At 38.1% G+C, this 22534-nt stretch overlaps 1 long non-coding RNA gene across 1 annotated transcript in view; it reads right to left on the bottom strand.

The window, feature by feature from the left end:
- Positions 1–17337: 17337 nt before the first annotated feature.
- Positions 17338–22534, bottom strand: part of LOC105465327 (uncharacterized) — a 77327-nt gene continuing 72130 nt past the window's right edge. Inside the window, exons 3-4 of the long non-coding RNA XR_977485.3 lie at positions 19477–19586; positions 17338–17635 (exon numbers count right to left, since the gene is read on the bottom strand). This is a non-coding gene — a long non-coding RNA (uncharacterized lncRNA). The remainder of the gene's footprint in view (positions 17636–19476; positions 19587–22534) is intronic.

The raw sequence follows: 22534 nt of genomic DNA, 5'->3' as shown, positions 1-22534 counted from the left end.
AGATTTGGATGTCTAATAAACATTCCAAACTTAATGTCACTGAATAGTAGTAGAGCTGGTTTTCAATATCCTTTCTCCATTCTTACTACAGTAATTGAAACCTTGAATTTTAGCTGGTCACTGGCTGCCCCGCTAAAGACTGCAGCCTCCCAGGTAACTATTAGTTGTATCTCTGTGACTAGGTTATGGACAAGGGTACACATGTGGAAGCAACATGTAGATTCCAAGTCGCCACTTTAAAGGAAAGGAGCATGCTTCTCTATCTCCTTCTATCTTGCTTCCTGGTATTTAGTTGTGTTCTTAAAACATCTTTAATGAGGGCAGAGCAAAAATAAATTGTTTCCCCAAGGCTTTGGAGTTTCCATTTAAGCCTCCAAATTGTCATGTTTAGACTTTTACAGTAGAAAGTATGCTAGTTATCAATTTATTGCCCCTTAGCTTCAAATTCTCTTTTCTATGATGAAGAATTTGGACCCTATAAATATTTCTTCTTCTTTGCCAGCCAAGACTATGTAAATTATCAGTAGAGGGCGCTAGAGGGACACTTGAAAAAGACCACTTACTTTCTGGTTTTGATGTGCTCCTCTGGCCAGGCTCCTGAATTGCACTGTATCTAGCAGTAACTGGTAGCCAACAGCTTCTAAAACACCTCAAATTGCGCACTTTTAAATCAGGTATGATCCTAAGATTCCTACCACTGAGATGGGTTTCCTGATTTCAATGGAGTTAATGAAATCCAGGAATAGCAGAGGTCAGGTAGCAACACTTAACCACAAAATACAAGAGGGGTATGTCTACTGGAAAGGGAAGCAGGGGCATAGCAGTAATCAGAATGCTTTGGCCTGGAGAGTTATTTGGCAGTTGCTAGTTGATCATGGTGTCTTTACTAATGAAGTAGTCAGACAGCCCTCTGGAGTATTTCTTGATCAATAGAACAGGAAAATAAAAACTCTAGATTTGATGACCAAAAAAACTGAGTTGAATAATCACAATATTGAATCCCAACTTCTCATTCAGCTGTCTGACATGGTTTGGGTCTGTGTCCTCATGCAAATGTCATCTTCTAGTTCCCATAAGTCCCATGTCTTGTGGGAGGGACCCAGTGGGAGATAATTGAATTGTGGGAAGTGGGTCTTTCCATGCTATGCTCATGATAGTGAGTAAGTCTCATGAGATCTGATGGTTTTAAAAACGGGCGTTTCCCTGCACAAGCTCTCTTTCTTCGCCTACTGCCATTCATGTAAAATGTGACTTGACGTCTGCCGTGATGGTGAGGCCTCCCCAGCCACGTTGAACTGTAAGTCCACTAAACCTCTTTCTTCCTAGTCTCAGGTATGCTTTATCAGCAGTGTGAAAATGGACTAATACAGTAAATTGGTACTGGGAGTGGGGCACTGCTGTAAAGGTACCTGAAAATGTGGAAGCGGCTTTGGAAGTGGATAACAGGCAGAAGTTGGAACAGTTTGGAGAGCTCAGTAGAAGACAAGAAAATGTGGGAAAGTTCAGAACTCTCTCTAGAAATTTGTTGCATGGCTTTGACCAAAGTGCTGATAATGATATGGACAATGAAATTCAGGCTAAGGTGGCCTCAAATGCAGATGAGGAACTTGTTGGGAACTGGAGCAAAACTGATTCTTGTTATATTTTAGCAAAGAGGCTGGTGGTATTTTGCCCCTGACCTAGAGATGTGCGGAAATTTGAACTTGAGAGGGATGATTTAGAGTATCTGGCAGAAAAAATTTCTAATTAGCAAAGCATTCAAGAGATGACTTGGGTGCTGTTATAGGAATTCAGTTTTACAAGGGAAGCAGAGCATAAAACTTTGGAAAATTTGCAGCCTGACAATGTGATAGAAAATAAAATCCCATTCTCTGGTAGAAATTCAAGCTGGCTACAGAAATTTGTGTTAAGTTATCAAGGAACCAAATATTAATCCCCAAGACAATAGGGAAAATGTCTCCAGGGCATGTCGGAGGTCTTCATAGCAATGCCTCCCATCACAAGCCTGGAGGTCTAGGAGGAAAAACTGGTTTCACAGGCCTGGCCCTGGGTCCCCATGCTGTGTGCAGCCTAGGGACTTGGTGCCCTTCATCCCAGCTGGACCAGTCATGTCTGAAAGGGGCAAATGTAGAGCTCAAGCCATGGCTTCAGAGAGTGCAATCCTCAAGCCTTAGCAGCTTTCACATTGTTTTGGGCCTGCAGGTGTAAGAAGTCAAGAATTGAGGTTTGAGAACCTCTGCCTAGATTTCAGTGGATGTATGGAAACGCCTGAATGTCCAGGCAGAAGTATGCTTCAGGGGCGGGGCTCTCATGGAGAACCTCTGCTAGGGCAGTGCTGAAGGGAAATGTGGGGTCAGAGCCCCCACACAGAGTCCCTACTGGGGTACTTCCTAGTAGAGCTGTGAGAAGATGCTCACCATCCTCCAGACTTCAGAATGAAAGATCCACTGACAGCTTTCACCGTCTGCCTGGTAAAGGCACAGACACTCAACACCAGTCAGTGAAACAGCTGAAGGGAGGTTGGAGGTTGTACCCTGCAGAGCCACAGGGATGGAGCTGCCCAAGACCATGGGAACTCACCTCTTGCATCAGCATGACCTACATGTGAGACATGGAGTCAAAGGAGATCATTTTGTAGCTTTAAGATTTAACTGTCCCACTGGATTTCAGACCTGCATGAGCCCTTTAGCCCCTTTGTGCTGACCAATTTCTTCCATTTGGAAAAGCTGTATTTACCCAGTGCCTGTACTCCATTGTATGTAGGAAGTAATTAACTTGCTTTTGATTTTACAGGCTCATAGGAGGAAAAGATTTGCCTTGTTTCAGGTGAGATTTTGGACTGTGGACTTTTGAGTTAATGATTAAATGAATTAAGAATTTGGGGGACTGTTTGGAAGGCATGGTTGGTTTTGAAATTTGAAGACATGAGATTTGGGAGGGGCCAGTTGTGGAATTATATGGTTTGGCTCTGTGTCCCCACCTAAATCTCATCTTGTAGCTCCCATAATTCCCATGGGTTGTGGGAGAAACCCCGTGGGAGATAATTGAATCATAGGGGTGAGTCTTTCCCATGCTGTTCTCATTATAGTGAATGAGCCTCACAAGATCTGATGGTTTTAAAAACAGGAGTTTCCCTGCATAAGCTCTCTCTCTTTGCCTGCTGCCATCCATGTAAGAGGTGACTTGCCTCTCTTTGCCTTCTGCCATGATTGTGAGGCCTCCTCAGCCATGTGGAATTGCAAATCCATTAAACCTCCTTCCCCCGCCCCCCCCAGTCTTGGTTATATCTTTATCAGGAGCATGAAAACAGACTGATACACTGTCTTAAAGCAATTCTCAGACTCCTTATTGAAGATTCAGTCCCTTTGAGAAAGAAATTTGCATTAATTGTCAAAAATACCCACAATAAATCTTCCTCTAAATCTTTGCTCAAAAGGACTATTACGTAAGATGACAATAACAAGGTAAAATGTAAAAATGGTATAAGGTAAAAGGTAAAAAAAGTAAAAGGTTAAAATGACCATAAAAAGTAAAAAGAGAAAAGTCTGCAGTTTCCAGGGGTTTACCAAACTGTAGCTCTGAATTGATGTTCATACCCATGTATCCAAAAGATTAGTAATCCAATAAAGTCTAGTGAAGAAGTATGTGCATGAAATTCCCAGAATGGACACATACTGTGAAGATGTCTGTGTCCCATGTGAGTGCCCAGCAAATGGCATCCACTACATGGGAGATTCTTACTAATCAGGGGGACAAAGAGGTATATATTCTCTGTGGTTATCAATCAGCCTCATTTTCCAGTCATTCCATTGCTGGATCAAATGGACCTATGTACAAAGTAGCCACAAGGGCAAGACTGGAAGCTACCTACTGAGCTCAACAACATAGTCTTTCCTAACCAAAGCTGACCTGGATAACACTACTGCTGAATGCCTAATCTATTGGCAGCTGAGATCTGCAGTTCCTGATATCACACCGCTTCATGCGGGAAAACAGAAAGCTCTCTGGTAGTACATTAATTGCATTGGAATATTTAACCTGACTGAAATTGACTTGTATTCTGAAAATTGATTTGTCTTTAATGCCCCTGATGCTTCTGCCAGCACCACCACTTATGGATGAACAGGCAATTCCCCATCCCACTGCTTCTAATCAAAGAATTAACTTTACAACAGAGGAAGTCCAGCAGTGGGTTCATACCCATAGAATTAACTGGTTTACCACATTCCTTATCACCACGAAGCACTTAGACTAATGAAAGATGAAATGGCTTAACCACAGACTCAGTTACAGCTTCAATACAAAGATAATACCAAGAAAAGATGGTCTTCTCACTTACATATATAAGTTTTGGAATATGTAAGTTTTGAATTAGAAACATTATATGGTTGTTCACTTTCCATAGCCAGAATACATTAATTCAGAAGTCAATGAATGATAGAAGTGAAAGTATTTATTTCCCTAATATACTCAGTAACCAATTCATAGAATATTTGCCCTCATTCCTGCTTTTAAGCTCTGCTGATTTGGATTTGTTAGCTCTCAAAGGCAGAATGCTTTGGCTCTGCTATCGAAATGTACCCAGAATCCAATAAGCTCTCACTATCTCCATTAATATTACTTTGGCCCAAACCACAATAATTTCTTGGCTGGACTATCTCATTAACCAACCCTATCTCCCTATCTCCCTTTAGTCAATTCATATGACAGACAGTGATACACATGTGTATATGTGTGTGTGTGTGTGTGTGTGTATGTGTGTGTGTGTGTGTATATATATATGTGTGTGTGTGTGTGTGTGTGTGTGTATATATATATAGTTTGCTTGTTTGTTTTTGACGGAGTCTCGCTCTATTGCCAGGCTGGAGTGCAGTGGCGTGATAATCAGCTCACTGCAATCTCTGTCTCCCAGGTTCAAGCGATTCTCCTGATCCAGCCTCCTGAGTAACTGGGACTACAGTCACGCACCACCACACCTGGCTAATTTTTGTATTTTTAGTAAAGGTAGGGTTTCACCATGTTAGCCAGGATGGTCTCCATCTCCTGACCTTGTGATTCACCCACCTCAGCCTCCCAATGTGCTGGGATTACAGGCATGAGCCACCGCGCCCAGCTGGCAGACAGTGATTTTTAAAAATACAATTCAAATCATATACCTTCTCTGTTTAATATCCTCCAATGCATTTTTCTCTCAGCCAGAGTATAAGACCCAAATTTTTGTCATGCTTAACAAGGCACTACACAACTTGAAATCATTTATCTCTTGACCTCATTTTCTACCAATCACTTGTTCACTGTAATCTTAGCACGCGATGTTCTTGCTCTTCTTGGAACATACTCAGCATATTTTATTCTACTTATACTCTGCCCAGTGGACTCTTTTAACAGAGAGCCATATTTCTCACTCCTCATGTCATGTATGTTTGCTTAGATGACAATGTATTTTAGACAACCTCCTATTTCCATCCTATAAAAATGGCACCCTTTACCTGTACTCTCTAATACCTCTGAAGAGTTGTTTTGCCTCCATTTTACATATTTGTTGTTCTACTCAAACAAATAGAGAAAAGCTCCATAAAAGCAGCAACTTTGTTTTATAAACCACTGAATTCCTAGTATCTACATTAAAGTTTCTACACCTCAGCACTAGTGACATTTGGGGATGGATAATTTTTTGATGTGAGAGGATGTCTTGTTATTGCAGAATGTTCTGTACTATCCCTGGCTTCTATACACTAGATATCAGTAGTATTCCTACGCCAAGTTATGGCAACCAAAATCTTATCCAGACATTTACAAATGTCCTCTGAAGTCAAAGGTGCCCTGGTTGAGAGCTGCTGATCTAGATTGAACAGAGGTAGCTCTTAATAATGAATGAATGAATTAATTAATTAATTAAAAATATGTACTTATGTGCAGAAACAAGATTGGGATGATATATACTGATCTGTTAGTTGTGGGCGCATTAATTGTGCATGTGTGCTTTTTGAATTTTGAAAATTTACCTCAGGATTATTTTACAACCTTCACAGAAAAAATAAAGCCAATTAAATCTTGGAAAAACCCACTTTGGGCTTCCATTCTCAGTTCCTCCAGTCTTTGTTTAACTCCTCTCTGCCATTAAGGATACTTGGATTGAAGATTTTGTTTTCAAACTGATGTCGACATTATAACCTTCTTCCTTTGCCTTCAAGAAGTTCTTCTCATCCCATATGGTAGTTTTTCTCAGTTAATTGTATTCTTATTCCCCAGGAGAAGGTCACAGAAAACTCTATCTATCTGAAAAGTACATGACCATTGTTTTTACTGTTAATGGTTATTAAAAGCCAAAGGTAACTTGGCAAAAATAATTTAACAAGCCAACTTAGTCATTAATATTCACAGAACTAGAGTCCTTTGGCCTTCTTAATGTGAAATCTCAATCACATAAAATGCAGAATACAGCAATGAGGTGATTAACCTGAACATTATCAGAAGCTAAAATAGATAATGGATAAAATTGAAAGTGATATCAGTCAGTCTTCACCTTCCTTTAGAAATATGAGTTGGTCATAAAGGCCATAAAGTGAATGCCTTGGTCAGAGGCAATGCCGTGTGGAATACCATGATGGTGGATAAAGCATTCGTGAGTTCACAGATGGTAATCTTGGCAGAAGCATTGCATGCAGGACAGGAAAACCCATATCCAGGGTAAGTGTCTATTCCAGTGAAGACAAACCTCTGCCCTTTTGTTGATGGAAGAGGTCCAATATAATCAATCTCCCACCAGGTAGCTGGCTGATTGCCCTGAGGAATGGTGCCATATCGAAGGCTCATTGTTGGTCTCTGCTGCTGGCAAATTGGGCACTCAGCAGTACCTGTAGCCAGGTCAGCCTTGGTGAGTGGAAGTCCATGTTGCTGAGCCCAGGTATAACCTGAATCCCTGCCACCATGGCCACTTTGTTCATGGACCCATTGGGCGATGACAGGGGTGCCTGGGGAAAGAGGCTGAGTGGTGTCCACAGAACAGGTCATTCTATCCACTTGATTATTAAAATCCTCCTGCCACTGACACCAAAAGCACCATTGGATCTGCTGAGCAATATTTGCAGAGCAGCTTGAACAGCAGCCTGGAACTGTTGTAGAGCCTTCTCCTGTTCTGGATCACACTAGAAACTGGCAGCCTTTTGGGTCACTAGATAAATGGGCCAGAGTAACCCAAATGAGGAATGTGTTGCCTCCAAAATCCAAACAGGTCCACTAGGTGCTGTGCCTCTTTCTTGGTTGTAGGAGGGGCCAAATGCAGCAACTTATCCTTCACCTTAGAAGGAATATCTCAACAAGCCCCACAACACTGGACCCCTAGAAATTTTACTAAGGTAGAAGATCCCTGAATTTTAGTATAATTTCCTATCCTCTGGCACACAAATGTCTCACAAATAAGTCCAATGTGTCTGCTACTTCTTGCTCACTGGATCCAATCAGTATAATGTCATCAATGTAACCAACCAGTGTGGTATCTGGTGGAAACAAAAAGTGATCAAGTTCTCTCCGAATAAGATTATGACAAAAAGCCAGAGAATTGATATTGATATGCCCCTGAGGTAGGAAAGCAAATAGGTATTGCTGACCTTACCAGCTGAAGGCAAATTGTTTCTGGTGGGCCTATGGACAGGAATGGAGAAAAAGTCATTTGCCAAGTCAATGGCTAGATACCAGGTACCAGCAGATGTGTTAATTTGCTCAAGCAATGAAACCAGATCGGGTACAGCAGCTGCAATAGGAATCACTACATTGCTAAGCTTATAATAATCCATGGTCATTCTCCAAGATCCGTCTGTCTTCTGCACAGGCTAAATGGGAGAGTTGAATGGAGATGTGGTGGGAATCACCACGCCTGCATCCTTCAAGTCATTGATGGTGGCACTGATCTCTGCAATCTCTGCAGGGATTCTACATTGTTTTATTTTATTTTATATATATGTTAAATTAGATTTACTATTTACTACGACTTCCGTTTGGCCTTTCCCACCATAATGGTCCTCACCCTACCAGTCAGGGAGCCAGCGTGAGGGTTCTTTCAGTTGCTCACTATGTCCATGCCAATTATGCATTCTGGCACTGGGGAAATGACAGGATGAGTCTGGGGACCCACTGGACCCACTGTAAGTTGGACATGAGCTAAAGCTTCATTAATCACCTGACTTCCATAAGCCTCTACTTTAACTGGAGGACCACAGTGATATTTTGTGTCCCTGGAATCAACGTCAGCTCAGAGCCAGTGTCCACTAGTCCCCAAAATGTCTGATCATTTCCCTTTCCTCAATGCACAGTTACTCTGATAAAAGGCCAGAGGTGAAATTGCTGAATCATGAGAGTTCTATTTTTAATTTTTTAAGGAACCTCCATGCTGTTTATCATAATGAGTGTTATCAATTTATATTTCCACTAACAGTGTACAGGAGTTCCCTTTTATCCACATCCTCTCCAACACTTATCTTTCCTTTTCTTTTTCTTTTTCTTTTTTTTTTTTTTTTTTGCAATAACCATTCTAACAGGTATGAGGTGATATCTCATTGTGATTTTAATTTGCATTTTTCTAATTACTAGTTATATTGAATATTTCTTCCTATACCTGTTGGCCATTTATATGTCTTCTTGTGAGAAATATCTATTTAGATCATTTGCTGATTTCTAATTGTTTTTTTTTTCTTACTTTTGAGTTGTTTGAGTTTTTTATATATTTTGGATATTAACCCCATATCAAATGTATGGTTTGGAAAGATTTTTCTCCTATTCCATATTTTGCCTCTTCACTCTGTTGATGGTTTTCTTTGCTGTGCAGAAGATTTTTCTCGTTGCTGGAATTCCATTTGTCTATTTTTGCTTTTGTTGTTTGTGCTTTCAGATTCATATTCAAAAAATCACTGCCCAGACCAATTTCAAGGAGATTTTCTCCTATATTTTCTTCTAGTAGTTTTACAGTTTAGATCTTATGTTTAAGTCTTTAATCATTTTGAGTTGTGTTTTGTATGTGGCATGAGATAAGGGTTTAAGTTCACTCTTCTGGATGTGGATATCCAGTTGTTTTAACACCATTTGTTGAAGACATTGATTTTTCTCCATTGTGCACTCCTGGCAATTTTGTCAAAAATTAGTTGAACATAAATGTGTGAATTTATTTCTGAATTCTCAGTTCTGTTACATTGGTCTACGTGTTTTATGCCAGTACCATGCTCTTTTGGTTACTCTAGCTTTATATCATATTTTGAAGTTAGGAATTTTGATTCCTCCAGCTTTGTTCTTTTTGCTCACGATTGCCTTGTCTATTCAAAATCTCTTTGGGTTGCCTTCTTCCTTCCTCTCAAATCCACATGCATCCCTCCTCAGCCTGTGCAGTCAGTTGAAGAAGACAGTCTTCTCTGATTGAAGAGAGTTGTTCTTCAGTCAAAGGTACATGTGTAGCTGTGCTTGCTTGCTAGAACCTCTAATCAAGCGCTTAGAGCCCCTTTCACTCTTATCTTTCATCTGCTGACCAGAGGCAGAAGATTCTGGAATGGTAGGACCAAAAATTGATGGATCCAAAGTCTCTAAATTATCATATAAGGAAAACTTCTTGCTGACCAGTAGCACTTGTATGAGCCCTAAATAGAAATTCACTTATTTTGGGCTAAAATATTTTATTAGTCACGGTTCTCTAAAGGGACAGAATTAATGAGATAAATGACTATGTAAAGGAGTTGATCGGGGAATTGACTCATACAATCACAAGGTGAAGTCCCACAATAGGCCGTCTGTAAGCTGAAGAGCCAGGAAGCCAGCCCCAGTCCCAAAACCTCAAAAGTAGGGAAGCTGATAGTGCAGACATCAGTCTGTGGCTGAAGGCCTGAGAGTCCCTGGCAAATCACTGCTGTAAGTCCAATAGTCCAAAAGCTGAGTAACTTGGAGTCTGATATTTGAAGGTAAGAAGCATCCAGCGTGTGAGAAAGATGAAGGCCAGAAGACTCAGCAAGTCCACTCTTTCCATGCCTTCTTTTACACTGACAATTGATTGTAGATGGTGCCCACCCAGATTGAGGGTCTACATCTTTCAGTCTACTGACTCAAATGTTAATCTCCTTTGGCAACACCCGCACAGACACACCCAGGAACAATACTTTGCCTCCTTCAATCCAATCAAGTGGACACGCATGTTAACCGTCAGAGATATGAACAACATTTAGTTTACTTGTCATATCAGTTGGCTATTTCACCCCCAGCTATTTCTCAAAGGGTATGAAACTTTTCACATGGCTAAGTACAACTACAATAATTCTAAAGGTAATGATAATGTTACAGTGATCTTTTGATAATCTCTGCTTTGCCTGCTGGGGAATGATTCTTAGAATATTGTTGAAAAATCAAATACACAAATAACAGAAATGCAACACTCAAAGTAAGCTGAATGACATAGATTTTTTGCTAAAAGTTCTTGGGGAGATGAAAGAAGGATCATGTTTTATTTTGTCAGGGCACTTCTATGCTATTCCCAATATCTACTTTTTTGTTGTTTTTGTTGTTGCAACGACCTTACCTCTGCTCTCTCATACCTTTTTTTTTTTCTTTTTTAATATACTTTAAGTTCTAGGGTACATGTGCACAACGTGCAGGTTTGTTACATATATATACATGTGCCATGTTGGTGTGCTGCACCCATTAACTCATCATTTACATTAGGAATATCTCCTAATGCTATCCCTCCCCCCATCCCCTCTCCAGAATAGGACCCGGTGTGTGATGCTCCCCTTCCTGTGTCCAAGTGATCTCATTGTTCAATTCCCACCTATGAGTGAGAACATGCGATATTTGCTTTTCTGTTCTTGCAATAGTTTGCTGAGAATAATGGTTTCCAGCTGCATCCATGTCCCTACAAAGGACACAAACTCATCCTTTTTTATGGCTGCATAGTATTCCATGGTGTATATGTGCCACATTTTCTTAATCCAGTCTGTCACTGATGGACATTTGGGTTGATTCCAAGTCTTTGCTATTGTGAATAGTGCCACAATGAACATATGTGTGCATGTGTCTTTATAGCAGCATGACTTATAATCCTTTGGGTATATACCCAGTAATGGGATGGCTGGGTCAAACGGTATTTCTAGTTCTAGATCCTTGAGGAATCGCCACACTGTTTTCCACAGTGGTTGAACTAGTTTACAGTCCCACCAAGAGTGTAAAAGTGTTCCTATTTCTCCACATCCTCTCCAGCACCTGTTGTTTCCTGATTTTTTAATGATTGCCATTCTAATTGGTGTGAGATGGTATCTCATTGTGGTTTTGATTTGCATTTCTCTGATGTCGAGTGATGATGAGCATTTTTTCATGTGTCTGTTGGCTGTATGAATGTCTTCTTTTGAGAAGTGTCTGTTCATATCCTTTGCCCACTTTTTGATGGGGTTGTTTGTTTTTTTCTTGTAAATTTGATTGAGTTCTTTATAGGTTCTGGATATTAGCCCTTTGTCAGATGAGTAGATTGCAAACTTTTCTCCCATTCTGTAGGTTGCCTATTCACTCTGATGGTAGTTTCTTTTGCTGTGCAGAAGCTCTTTAGTTTAATTAGATCCCATTTATCAATTTTGGCTTTTGTTGCCATTGCTTTTGGTGTTTTAGACATGAAGTCCTTGCCCATGCCTATGTCCTGAATGGTATTATCTAGGTTTTCTTCTAGGGTTTTTGTGGTATTAGGTCTAACATTTAAGTCTCTAATCCATCTTGAATTAATTTTTGTATAAGGAGTAAGGAAAGGATCCAGTTTCAGCTTTCTACTTATGGCTAGCCAATTTTCCCAGCATCATTTATTAAATAGGGAATCCTTTCCCCATTTCTTGATTCTGTCAGGTTTGTCAAAGATCAGATGGCTGTAGATGTGTGGTATTATATCTGAGGGCTCTGTTCTGTTCCATTTGTCTATATCTCTGTTTTGGTACAAGTACCATGCTGTTTTGGTTACTGTAGCCTTCTAGTACAGTTTCAAGTCAGGTAGCGTGATGCCTCCAGCTTTGTTCTTTTGGCTCAGGATTGTCTTGGCAATGCAGGGTCTTTTTTTGGTTCCATATGAACTTTAAAGCAGTTTTTTTCCAATTCTGTGAAGAAAGTCATTGGTAGCTTAATGGGGATGGCATTGAAACTATAAATTACCTTGGACAGTATGGCCATTTTCACGATATTGATTCTTCCTATCTATGAGCATGGTATGTTCTTCCATTTGTTTGTGTCCTCTTATTTCACTGAGCAGTGGTTTGTAGTTCTCCTTGAAGAGGTCCTTTACAACCCTTGTAAGTTGGATTCCTAGGTATTTTATTCTCTTTGAAGCAATTGTGAATGGAATTTCATTCATGATTTGGCTCTCTGTTTGTCTGTTACTGGTGTATAAGAATGCTTGCAATTTTTGCACACTGATTTTATATCCTGAGACTGTGCTGAAGTTGCTTATCAGCTTAAGGAGATTTTGGGCTGACACAATGGGGTTTTCTAAATATACAATCATGTCATCTGCAAACAGGGACAATTTGACTTCTTCTTTTCCTAACTGAATACCCTTGATTTCTTTCCCTTGCCTGATTACCCTAGCCAGAACTTCCAACAGTATGTTAAATAGGAGTGGTGAGAGAGGGCATCCCTGTCTTGTGCCAGTTTTCAAAGGGAATTTTTCCAGTTTTTGCCCATTCAGTATGATATTGGCTGTGGGTTTGTCATAAATAGCTCTTATTATTTTGAGATACGTTCCATCAATACCTAATTTATTGAGAGTTTTTAGCACGAAGGTTGTTGGATTTTGTTGAAGGCATTTTCTGCATCTATTGAGATAATCATGTGATTTTTGTCTTTGGTTCTGTTTATATGCTGGATTACGTTTATTGATTTGCATATTTTGAACCAGCCTTGCATCCCAGGGATGAAGGCCATTTGATCATGGTGGATAAGCTTTTCGATGTGCTGCTGGATTCGGTTTGCCAGTATTTTATTGAGGATTTTTGCATCAATGTTCATCAGGGATATTGGTCTAAAATTCTCTTTTTTTGTTGTATCTCTGTCAGGCTTTGGTATCAAGATGATGCTGGCCTTGTAAAATGAGTTAGGGAGGATTCCCTCTTTTTCTATTGATTGGAATAGTTTCAGAAGGAATGGTACCAACTCCTCCTTGTTCCTCTTGCAGATTTCGGCTGTGAATCTGTCTGGTCCTGGACTTTTTTTGGTTGGTAGGCTATTAATTTTTGCCTCAATTTCAGAGCCTGCTATTGGTCTATTCAAGGATTCAACTTCTTCCTGGTTTACTCATGGGAGAATGTAAGTGTCCAGGAAATTATCCATTTCTTCTAGATTTTCTAGTTTATTTGCATAGAGGTGTTTATAGTATTCTCTGATGGCAGTTTGTATTTCTGTGGGGTCAGTGGTGATATCCCCTTTATCATTTTTTATTGCGTGTATTTGATTCTTCTCTGTTTTCTTCTTTATTAGTCTTGCTAGCAGTTTATCAATTTTGTTGATCTTTTCAAAAAACCAGCTCCTGGATTCATTGATTTTTGGAGAGTTTTTTTTTTTTTTTTTTTTTTTTTGTCTCTATCTCTTTTAGTTCTGCTCTGATCTTAATTATTTCTTACCTTCTGCTAGCTTTTGAATGTGTTTGCTCTTGCTTCTCTAGTTCTTTTAATTGTGATGTTAGAGTGTCAATTTTAGATCTTTCCAGCTTTCTTTTGTGGGCTTTTAGTGCTATAAATTTCCCTCTACACACTGCTTTAAATGTGTTCCAGAGATTCCGGTATGTTGTATCTTTGTTCTCATTGGTTTCAAAGAACATCTTTATTTCTGCCTTCATTTTGTTATGTACCCAGTAATCATTTAGGAGCAGGTTGTTCAGTTTCCATGTAGTTGAGCAGTTTTGATTGAGTTTCTTAGTACCTGGCTGGTACCTGTTTTTCCTTTCCATGTCTAGTGCTTCCTTCAGGATCTCTTGTAGGGCAGGCCTGGTGGTGACAAAATCTCTAGTTTCATTGCACTGTGTCTGAGAGACAGTTTGTTATAATTTCTGTTTTCTTACATTTGCTGAGGAGTGCTTTACTTCCATCTATGTGGTCAATTTTGGAATAAGTGTGATGTGGTGCTGAGAAGAATGTATAATCTGTTGATTTGGGGTGGAGAGTTCTGTAGATGTCTATTAGGTCCACTTGGTGCAGAGTTGTTTTCAATTCCTGGATATCCTTGTTAAGTTTCTGTCTCGTTGATCTGTCTAATGTTGACAGTTGGGTGTTAAAGTCTCCCATTATTATTGTATGGGATTCTAAGTCTCTTTGTAAGTCTCTAAGGACTTGCTTTATGAATCTGGGTGCTCCTGTATTGGGTGCATATATATTTAGGATAGTTAGCTCTTCCTGATTAATTGATCCCTTTACCATTATGCAATGGCCTTCTTTGTCTCTTTTTATCTTTGATGGTTTAAAGTATGTTTTATCAGAGACTAGGATTGCAACCCCTGCTTTTTTTTTTTTTTATTTTCCTTTGCTTGGTGGATCTTCCTCCATCCCTTTATTTTGAGCCTATGTGTGTCTCTGCATGTGAGATGGGTCTCCTGAATACAGCAAACTGATGGGTCTTGACTCTTTATGCAATTTGCCAGTCTGTGTCTTTTAATTGGACCATTTAGTCCATTTACATTTAAGGTTAATATTGTTATGTGTGAACTTGATCCTGTCATTGCGATATTAGCTGGTTATTTTGCTCGCTAGTTGATGCAGTTACTTCCTAGCATTGATGGACTTTACATTTTGACATGTTTTTGCAACGGCTGGTACCTGTTTTTCCTTTCCATGTCTAGTGTTTCCTTCAGGATCTCTTGTAGGACAGGCCTGGTGGTGACAAAATCTCTAAGCATTTGCTTGTCTGTAAAGGATTTTATTTGTCCTTCACTTATGAAACTTAGTTTGTCTATATGAAATTCTGGGTTGAAAATTCTTTTCTTTAAGGATGTTGAATATTGGCCCCCACTCTCTTCTGGCTTCGAGAGTTTCTGCCAAGAGATCTGCTGTTAGTGTGATGGGCTTCCCTTTGTGTGTAACCTGACCTTTGTCTCTGGCTGCCCTTAACATTTTTTCCTTCATTTCAACTTTGGTGAATCTGACAATTATGTGTCCTGGAGTTGCTCTTCTCAGGGAGTATCTTTGTGGCATTCTCTGTATTTCCTGAATTTGAATGTTGGCCTGCCTTACTAGGTTGTCTCATACCTTTCTTTGACTACTTTGCTCCCTTCCTTTCCTTACGCATGGGTTCCATTTCATTTCTATAAATCTATATGCAATAATTTCCCAAGCACAACACTACTGCACTTTAGACTGGCTAATTCATTGTCATGGAGAGCTATTCTGTGAGTTGTAGGAGGCTTAGTAGCATCCCGGGCTTCTATCTACTAGGTGCCAGTGGCTTCCCTCCAGTTTTGAGCATCAAAATATATTTAGATATTGCCAAAACTTCCCTAGGTACAAAATATCCCCTCCTCATTATTACGTAGAGGGCTGCAGATCTTATTCCCTCTCTCTTCTCCCTTGCTCACTATTCTCCGGTTTGCATTTCCAGTCATCAGCAAGGGGTCTCATTTTTTTCAGAACATGTCTAATCTGTAAATCAAAGGAGAAAAGCTCACACAATCTGAAAGTCAGCTAAGTTTTCATAATTGCAAAATCCTATATATATATGACTATACTTGTGATGTATATATGATATATATCATAATATATAAAAAATATAAAATAAAAGCAAACAAGCAAAAATTGCTTGATATATAAAATTAAATATCAAGTTAGATGAGGTCAGTTGGGCAAATGAAGTAGAAATATTCCCTTACAAATAAGATTTCTTAAAAGAAGCCAGTGAAAATCTAGAAAGTCTCCACTTTATAGCACTAAAATTATTTATCTATGACCTAGAGCCAGGATTCACAAATGAACAAATGGATTACTTCAAGGTAAAAGGCAGGAATAAATATGCCATGGAAAAATTAAGCAACAATTTGAAAATGTAGCTATTATATGATCAGCTCAGTATTATTTTTCTTGGAATTAAAAAAATGAATAAGGATAACAAAACAGTTATCTTAGTATGAGAAATGTGGAAGACTAATATGAGAAATCTAGCATTCATGTAATAGGAATCCCAGGACAGAACAAGGCAGGTGGAAGAGAAACAGTAATCAAAGAAATGAAAAACATAAAATTTTATTTAGCTAAATGAGGTTATTATATTGAATATTCTAATCTTATTCCAAATTTTCATAGAGATACAGTAACATATAAGTTTGTAAAAGTTTGAGCTTTTAATGTGAAAATATTATCCAACAGTTACACGGGCAGAAATATAAGTGAACTTCATAATAAAAAGTAAAAAATTTTGGCATGCACAAATCATTAAAATTTTTTAACTAGAAGAACAGGAACAAAGTCAAAAAATAAATTTAATATTCAAGAAACCTTGGTGAAAAAGGTATCTTTTAAATTAGATATGAATTATTGATAATTTAAATATTAAAGTTATATTTTGGCTCAATATTTCCCTACTATCTGTGGTAGGGGTAAACTAAATTTTTTTTTTAATTATTTCAGATGAAATGAAACTGGTTTTCTTTAAACTTTTGGGAAAGCACATGATAAAATCTTAGGAGAAAAGGTGGATGTGTTCCAAGAAAATTAACGCATAAAAAAATTAGAAGTGAATAATAGAAAATTTGCAAAAAACTGAAGAAAAAATTAAAATAATCAATAAAAATATAATAAGTAGGGGCCAGGTGCAGTGGCACACGCCTGTAATCCCAGCCCTTTGGGAGGCCAAGAACAAAGGATCATGAGGTCAGGAGATCAAGACCATCCTGGCTAACACAGTGAAACCCCGTCTCTACTAAAAATGCCAAAAATTAGCCAGGCATGGTGGTGGGCGCCTGTAGTCCTAGCTACTCGGTAGGCTGAGGTGGGAGAATGGCATGAACCTGAGAGGCGGAGCTTGCAGTAAGTCCAGATCACACCACTGCACTCCAGCTTGGGCGACAGAGTAAGACTCCATCTGGGAAGGGAAGGGAAGGGAAAGGGAGGGGAGAGGAGGGGAGGGGAGGGAAGGGGAGAGAGAGAGAGAGAGAGAGAGAGAAAGGAAGGAGAGAGGGAGGGAAGGAAGGAAGGAAAGAAGGAAGGAATATATATATATATATATATATATATATATATATATATATATAGTAGGAAATATATATATATAAAGTAGGAAAGTAAAATAACATTATTAAGTCAAAATATCCATAATTAAAATGTATGTATATGACTTTTATTGAAGACTATCAAATTCTCTAAAAAAATTTTAGCAATACGGTGTTAAGCATTAAATGTAAAATGAATTGGCACTAAGTGGTTTAAAACAAAGAATGAGAACATATAGGTCAGACAACATTGTACAAATAAAGACAAAATAGAATTCAAGGAACAAAACAAAGCATGAATGGTACGGATGAGCATGGCGCTGAAGGAGAATGGCTCTGGAGCTGTCTGTGTAGGTTTGAGGTCAGGGCAGCTCCCTGGGTGGCTTCTTTGCTTGCTAGCTGAAAGTAACACTATGTGTTCATTCTTTACACCTGGTCTCTTTTCTGTGAAATGGCAATAATAATAGCAACAGCAATAATAGTATGGACCTAGTAGTGATACAAAGAATTTTAACACTGTCTGTAACATAGGAAGCCAAAGTAGATGTTAGATGCTATCTAGAATTTACCAAAATTTTACTTTATCAGCACATATAGTAATGACAGTTCTTTCTGGACCTAATATGATATTGTTGCAATACATTAAATTAAAAACAAATAACAAAAAACTTGAAATTACACAAGGGGAATTGACAAATCCACCATTATAATGGGATCTTTTAAATTCACTTATCTCTGAAACTAAAATGTATCTTAAAACAAATTATAGAGGAATTGTTAGAAAGCAATTAACCAACATGTAGTTATAGATAGATATTATAAACATAGTTAGCATCAAGAAATACAGAAATAAGTTTGTATTCAAACAAATCTAGACCATTTGATACATCAGGTTACATAGTGAGCATGAAAGTAACATTCAATAATTTTCTCAAGGCAAAAATTATGTAGGCTATGTTTCTGACAATTATGGAATAAACTGAAACTTTTCAACAAAGAATGTGACTCCACCCCATACGCACACACACACACCTTACACATGTGAAAACAGACATGCTACTATGTTCTTCTTGATTAAGCAAGAAGAAATGAAATGAAAATTAGAAAGTACTTGAAAATGAATGGCAATGAGATCACTACATATTTAAACCTGGCATAGCCCAGAATATCACTCAGAGAAAAGGTACAGCCTTAAATATACATAATATAAAATGAATATTAAAAATTTATCAACTGGATTTCAATTTATGAACTTATAAAACAACAAAATAGATTTTTAAATAGGAATAGCATAATTATAAAAGTATGAAACAATGTAATACCAAAAATACAGACTTGGTTAATATGAACACAGTTATTTTATAAGATCTATACAATATACAAACCTTGAGGAAATCCTATCAAGAAACATGAAGAAGAACAAACTAAACAAACAAACCACAAAATTGGAAAGGGGAAGAAATAAATAACTATAAACAGAGAATAGTTATAAAAATAAAATGCTACAAGCAAATTTATGCCATTAAGTTTGAAATTTAAATGAAATTAATATATTGAAACAATAAACGTGAACAAAATTTGTCCAAGGAAAATTAAAATACCTAAATAAACTAATACCTATAGAATTTGAAAAAAAAAATCAAAAAGTGAAGTACTTCTAAAATAGATGTCAGTTCTAGACAGTATGCAGTTGAGTTTTTTCCAAAACTTCAAGAAGGAGATAGTACCTATGTTAGAAATACAATTAAGAGAAACCAAAATGAAAGAAAAAAAAAATTGCTTAACTTATTCCTCAAGGCTAAAGCAAATCTGAAATCAAACCTAAACAAGTAGTGCACGTAAAGAAAAATCCATAGAGTAATCTAATTTACAAATACAGTGTAACACTTTTAAATATGATATTTATAAATAGTATTAGGTAGGCTTTATCTTAAGGATAAAATGATAGCTTACCATGAGTCATTATGCTCAAGATTAAATTTTTGAAAATATGATTATTTTAATAGATGTTTAAAAATGATCACTTTAATACCTGGTTTTGATTTAAAAGAAAATGAATTTCAAAAGATTTAGTTAAGCTAAGTATAGAAGGACCATGTTGAACCATGTGTAAGATGTTTATAAGACCCAGAACAACTCATATATATCATTTTTTCTTAAACTCTGAGAAAGGAGACGCAGATGTCCACTTTGATTACTTACATCAGAATCTCATAGATAATAATCTTTTAAAGTGATAAAATATATTAATCTTAGAAAGAAAAAGGCAAAATTTTCAACTTAACTCAAATACCCAAACTCTATGAAGCTTCCCTTCTTTTAAGCATATGGTAGACAAAATGTTGCAAGTTGGAGGGTCCTCATGTATGGTTGCATACTTGTTATGATCCAGATGCTGGAGTGGAGGGAGACAGAAAAGAAAAATGAGATGCAAGACAGAGGCAAATAGGAGATATACATCTGTGTACATCATTATATAGAATGATGTCAGATAATCTACATATAGAAATCTATACATCTATAAACAGAAATTGCTGAGCTACAGAAGTGGGGAAGAAGAAGAAGAGAAGAAATACAAAGAAGCAAATAGTCAAAAAGAGAAACAGGAAAACAGAGATGGGAGAGTTATGTACAGAAGGAGATGATCATTATTTTTGACATATTTTAAGAATATATGTAGTAACCAAAACATTTTCCTCTCTGGAAGTTTGTGAAAAAAACACTTGAGTACCAATCCCACCCCCATCATCCTCTTCCCCACTGAGATAAGTTTAAACTGAGAATTTGTTCTCTTAAATTTTCTAGTTCTTTTTGTTCCATTTTACAGATGTGTAACTGGGGCTAAATTCTGGTAGTGAGACCATTATAGTTCTTTCAGATTAAAAGAACATACATGTCCCTCATCAGTCTCTTGTTTTGCATCCGTAAGTAGACACCTATTCCTTGCATTTGCTTGATTTTGCTGGTTTGGCTTACTACTAGCATTCTTGGTATTTGTGCCTGCTTATCCTTGCATTTGAGACATCTCGGGCTTTGTGATTTTCTTTGTACCATTTACCTGACTTTCTTGGCTGAATGATTTTGAAAACGTCAAAGAGCCTTCCTCAGCTCTGGTTTCCTCATCCATAAAATGAGAATTATAATAAGGCTTGTTTTACAGTTTTATCAGTCACTTAAGATAATGCTTTGTAAAATGCTAAACAAGTATTAGTTATTTTTAGCATGTCAGGATGTCTGCTCTGCTACCAGGCACAATCACTGAGCTACTATCCATAATTTACCGCCAACCATTCAATATAGCTTTGAAGTTTTAGCTGAATAGATTCTAAATTATAAAATAGAATGTTAAAAATAAGGAGAAAAATAAAACAACTGACTGATATCACACAATTACTCAACTTTAGATACAAGTCTGGATCTCATATAGAAACAAATAAGCTGTCACTTCAACTCTAGCATTCTAGTCTACATTAATGTATGTGCCCGTTACTAGGAAGTGAATATGGCACATTACCAAATATTATCTATATATTCCATGAACATAATTTTTGCATTTCTAAATAAAAAAGGAAAAAAGATCATGGTTTCATTTAAACTGCTGATGAATCGAACCTTGGATATACCACAGAACCTAAAAAGAGATTGATGGAACCCAGAACATAAGTCACAACTCTGACAGATCTTTGAGGAGTACGAAGTTGATAGCATCTTCTTCAAGGAAGAAAATGGGGACACAAGGTGGAGCAAGGCCAAGAGCCAAATGAGAGAATAGGCTGCAGAAGAGGTTTCTGATATGCTCATCTCTTTCCTTCAATGCAGGTTTGGAGTATCCCTGCTTTCCTGGGTCCTGCCTGGCAGGAAAACACCAATGCCAACTGAAAAAAAAATTGACAGCATAAGCTAGTGCTGTCTGACTGAGGGAGAACAAGGCAGACTGCTTGTAAGTGATCATTCCTTCCCTTCGCCCAACCCCAGAGGCCTAAAAATGCTGTCATAAAAGGAGCACTTGGAAAATAGGAGAGCCTAGAGTGCAGGCAATACTGTTCCCTAATAAGCAAGTTCATCTGATGGGAATGAAGTTGAGACCATGTGGGAGCACCAGAGATTTTTGGCCCTGATGTCTTGTCCGAAAGACTCTCTAAACTTAAGTTGCCAGGCATAGTGCAGACCATGGCTTTTGCCATTTGTCTATGTACACAATAAAGCTAAAAAAAAAAAAAAATCACTGATATCCCAAGGGAATAATAAACAACAGGAAGATATAACAAAGCATGTGGGAACTTGAGATCCATGACAGAACATGACAGAATGAACAACCCGTCAGAAAAAAACTAACAGTGGACCACACGAAGTTTGAACTTAGACCAAGCACAATAATATATTTTCACAGATAAGGGATAGACTTTTTAGCAGACATACAAGCCATATAAAGAAGAACCAATTGGAGACACTGATGTGACCAATATAAAATATTAAATAAGGAACTAAAATATAATAAAGAAAAAAATTAGGCCACAAAGCAAGGCTTTACAAATTTAAGATAAGCTAGGCACGGTGGCTCACGCTTGTAACCCCAACACTTTGGGAGGCCAAGGTGGGTGAATCACCTGAGGTCAGGAGTTTGAGAACAGCCTGGCCAATGTGGTGAAACTCCATCTCTACTAACAATACAAAAAAATTAGCCAGGTGACGGGTCCCTGTAATCCCAGCTACTTTGGAGGCTGAGGCAGGAGAATCACTTGTACCTGGGAGGTGGAGGTTGCAGAGAGCTGAGATCTCACCGCTGCACTCCAGCCTGGGTTACAGAGTAAGACTCTGTCTCAAGAAATAAATAAATAGGCCAGGTGTGGTGGCTCACGCCTATAATCCCAGCACTTTGGGAGGCTGAGGTGGGCAGATCACGAGATCAAGAGATCGAGACAATCCTGGTCAACATGGTGAAACCTCATCTCTACTAAAAATACAAAAATTAGCTGGGTGTGGTGGCGCACGCCTGTAGTCCCAGCTACTCAGGAGGTTGAGACAGGAGAATCACTTGAACCCGGGGGGGGAGCGGAGGTTGCAGTGAGCCAAGATCGCACCACTGCACCCCAGCCTTGTGACAGAGTGAGACTCTGTCTCAAAAAAATAAATAAAATAAAATAAGATTGAAGTAATATCAAGTAACCTTCCTGACCACAATGATAAAAAACTAGGCATCAGTAACAGGAGGAAAACTGAGAAATTTACAAGTATGTGGAAATTAGCATGCTCTTGAGCAAACAACAGACAAAGAAAGAAAACAAAAGGGACATTTTAAGATATATGGAGAAAATGAAAATGAAATCTCACACAGCATACTAA

This window comes from Macaca nemestrina, chromosome 13 (assembly GCF_043159975.1).
Source record: "Macaca nemestrina isolate mMacNem1 chromosome 13, mMacNem.hap1, whole genome shotgun sequence".
Taxonomy (NCBI): Eukaryota; Metazoa; Chordata; class Mammalia; order Primates; family Cercopithecidae; genus Macaca; species Macaca nemestrina.
The sequence above is the reverse complement of the archived record's forward strand: the minus strand, read 5'-3'. Positions and strand labels throughout refer to the sequence as shown.